Consider the following 3,987-nt stretch of genomic DNA (forward strand, 5'->3'; position numbering starts at 1 on the left):
TATGTGTCAAACACTGTTCTAAGCACTGGGATAGGCATAATTAATTAGGTTGGACACAGTTCCTGCTCCACCTGGGGCTCACAGTATAAGTAGGGGGGGAGAACAGGAGAACTGAAGCACAGACAAGTTAAGTGTGACAAGGTCACACAGCAAATAATCGGCAGGGGCAGGATTAGAACCCAGGTCCATGCTCTCTACACTAGACCATGCTGCTACTCAATCTTTGTAAAATGATTAACAGTTTTATGTTGTCAGCTATTTTGTGATTTTTGAGCCATGAAGCATCAGAAACAGTGTGTATGTTTGTGTCTCTATGTCTGTAAGGATATCTGTGTATGGGTATGTGTCTGTGTGTGTGTGTTTGTGGGTAAGAGAGAGAATGTGTGCTGTGTGGATATTCATTCAATCGTATTTCTTAAGCTCTTACTGTGTGCAGAGCCTTTGAAGTTGTTGATTTCTTCTACTGGGAAATGCGGTTGATAGTTGTTAGATGGAGCATTCCTGAGCTTGCGGCAACCTCACCCTGACCTGCCTGCAAAAGCTAAGGAGCCATAGCAAAAGTTGGACATGTGGAAGCTGAGTAATGAAATGTCTTTTTTGTTTGTTGAACAACAGCAACAACAACAAAAATTATTCTCCGTGGAACCAAAGAAATGAGGACTTGAGGATGATTTCTCAGTTGGCTCTGAAAACCAAGGCAAGGTAAATTTGCTGCCTCCCGCCACTCTGTACGAGGTCTTAATGTTATCCTGAATTTTAGGGTATTGACAGATTTTAACTAAAAATGAAAGGGATAATAGAGAAGCCCTATGGATTGGCAATACTGTGTGTTAATTAATGTCTGCTGCCAGCCCGATCCTAGCCAGAGTACTTCTGGATTGGCCACTAAAGAATATCATTGAGCTATTGTTTCAGGAATCACAGTGTGACTTCAGATCACAATGTGGCAAAGCAGGCCTTATCTTTGAGACACATGAAATACAGGGAATACTACATTACCATCATGAGTCTTACCAAAGCATTTGATACCATTAATAGATAATACCTGGCAAGTGTGGCAATCAGTCAGTGGTGTCTACTGAACACTTACTGTGTGCAGAGTATTGAACTAAACACTTGAGAGAGTATGCTACAACAGAGTTGGAAAAGACGCTCCCTTCCCACAAGAAGTTTACAGTCTGTGGTCTGGCCAACTGGGTCTAATGTCAGTCACAACCCTAACCTTCCCAATGTTCTTAATTTTGTGAAGGCCTCATGCTGTGACAGCTTACATCCCTCAGAGGTCTCCAGGCTCAGGGGAAAGCAGGAGTGAAGAAGGCCTGGATGGCAGGGAGTGTGTGCGTGTGTGGCGGAGGTGGGGGGGTGTTACCAAGGTGTTGGAGGATGGACAGGGCCGAGGGTATGCCCCTCCATACGGTGGGTGAGTCTCTGTTGGCCCTGCAGGATAGACTGTAGACAGCACTACCATCCTTCCGGTCTCACAAGCCCGTAACCTTGGCATTATCCTCGACTCCTCTCTCTCATTCAACCCACATATTCAGTCTGTCACCAAATCCTGTCTGTTCCACCTTCACAACATTGCTAAAATCTGCCCTCTCCTCTCCATCCAAACTGCTACCATGTTAATACAATCACTCATCCTAACCTGCCTAGATTACTTCATTAGCCTACTTGCTGACCTCCCAACATCCCATCTCTCCCCACTCCAGTTCATACTTCACTCCGCTGTCCAGATCATCTTTCTAGAGAAAAATGAAAATATTGTTTAAAACAGCACCTTCATGAGTGCATTTTTATACAAAAAAATCCTCAAAGTCTTAACAATAAAAATAGACTTCAGACTCCCTTCATTTCCCCACACAAAAATGGAAAATAGTAATAGTGATATTTGCTAAGCACTTATTACGAGCTGAGCCCCGAACTAAGCATTGGGGTAGATATTAGATAGCTGGATCAGCTCAGTCTAATAATAGTCTTCTGTTGTTTGTTCACTGACAAGTGAAGCAGTGTGACATAACAAAAAGACCACTGGCTTTGGAGTCAGAGAACCTGGGTTCTAATCTCAGCTCCGTCACTTGCCTGCTACATGACCTTGGACAAGTCATTTAACTTCTCTGCACCTGTTTCCTCAACTTCAAAATGGGAATTCAATACCTATTCTGCCTCCTACTTAGACTGGGAACCCCATGTAGGACAGGGATTGTGTCCGACCTGGTTGATTTTTAGCTACCCCAGGACTTTAGAACAGTGCTTTTTTATGGAATTTGTTAAGTGCTTACTCTGTGCCAGACACTGATAATTCTATTGTGCTTTCCCAAGCGCTTTGTACAGTGCTCTGCACACAGCAGGAGATCAATACCTATCATTGACTGATTGATCTACCCTGAGTGGAAGAAAAACTAACTGGAGAGGCTTCCTGAGAGATCAATCAATCAATCAATCTGCTAATTGAGTGCTTACTGTGTGTAGAGAACTGTACTAAGTGCTTGGGAGACTACAACAGAGTTGATAAACTTGTTTCTTGCGCATTATGAAATTACAGTCTAGAGGTAGAAGTAGACACTAAAATAAAATACTGTTAGGTACAATAAGTGCTGTCAATCAATCAATCAATCAATCGTATTTATTGAGCGCTTACTATGTGCAGAGCACTGTACTAAGCGCTTGGGAAGTACAAATTGGCATCACATAGAGACAGTCCCTACCCAACAGTGGGCTCACAGTCTAAAAGGGGGAGACAGAGAACAGAACCAAACATACCAACAAAATAAAATAAGTAGGATAGAAATGTACAAGTAAAATAAATAAATAAATAAATAGAGTAATAAATATGTACAACCATATATACATATATACAGGTGCTGTGGGGAAGGGAAGGAGGTAAGACGGGGGGATGGAGAGGGGGACGAGGGGGAGAGGAAAGAAGGGGCTCAGTCTGGGAAGGCCTCCTGGAGGAGGTGAGCTCTCAGCAGGGCCTTGAAGGGAGGAAGAGAGCTAGCTTGGCAGATGGGCAGAGGGAGGGCATTCCAGGCCCGGGGGATGACGTGGGCCGGGGGTCGATGGCGGGACAGGCGAGAGCGAGGTACAGTGAGGAGATTAGTGGTGGAGGAGCGGAGGGTGCGGGCTGGGCAGTAGAAGGAGAGAAGGGAGGTGAGGTAGGAGGGGGCGAGGTGATGGAGAGCCTTGAAGCCCAGGGTGAGGAGTTTCTGCCTGATGCGCAGATTGATCGGCCCTCTCGGAATCGTATCTGAAGAGTTTCTAGTACTCTACCAGTCTCGTCTACAGGAGGGAGAGTCAAGCAGAGGCCTACCCATTCCATTCCTAGCTTGAGCAGTGGCTAGCGAGTGGAAGGCAATCTGCTACAAGTCAGAACTCGAGTTGAGAGCAGAAACTCAAGTTTGCTGCATGGAAGAAGGCAGTGATAAACCACTTCCATATTTTTACCAAGAAAACTCTATGGATACATCACCAGAATGATTGCAGATGGAGAACGGGGCATTCTGGGAGATACATGTCCATGGAGTAGCTCTGGGTCGGAGATAACTGGACCACATAAGACAAGACATAAGTTCTGGGGGGAGGTGAAGGGGTGAATATTATGTGCTTAAAGAGTAAAGCAGTATGGTGTAGTGGATAGAGCACAGGCCTGTCATGGGTTCTAATCCCAGCTCCGCCACTCGTCTGCTGTGTAACCATGGGCAAGTCACTTTACTTCTCTGTGCCTGTTACCTCATCTGTAAAATGGGAATTGAGACAGTGAGCCCCACGTGGGATAGGAACTGTGTCCAACCCAATTTGCTTGTATCCACCCCAGTGCTTAGTACATTGCCTGGCACATAGTAAGCACTTAGCAAATACCATACCAGTGGTGGTCTGCCATATATATGACAAGGTAGGGAGTTCCAGGTCAGTGGAAGGGCATGGCAAGGTGTAGGTAGTGAGATAAACAAGATCAAGGTACAATAACTATGTTGACATTAGAGGGAA

At 45.1% G+C, this 3,987-nt stretch overlaps 1 non-coding gene across 1 annotated transcript; it reads left to right on the forward strand.

Annotated features, from left to right (window-relative positions):
• Nucleotides 1-3,229: 3,229 nt before the first annotated feature.
• On the forward strand, nucleotides 3,230-3,367 carry LOC119949023. Its single transcript, XR_005457121.1, has one exon. It is a non-coding gene; the product is annotated as a small nucleolar RNA SNORA7 (small nucleolar RNA).
• The last annotated feature ends 620 nt before the right edge of the window (nucleotides 3,368-3,987 follow it).

This window comes from Tachyglossus aculeatus, chromosome X3 (assembly GCF_015852505.1).
Source record: "Tachyglossus aculeatus isolate mTacAcu1 chromosome X3, mTacAcu1.pri, whole genome shotgun sequence".
NCBI classification, from domain to species: domain Eukaryota; kingdom Metazoa; phylum Chordata; class Mammalia; order Monotremata; family Tachyglossidae; genus Tachyglossus; species Tachyglossus aculeatus.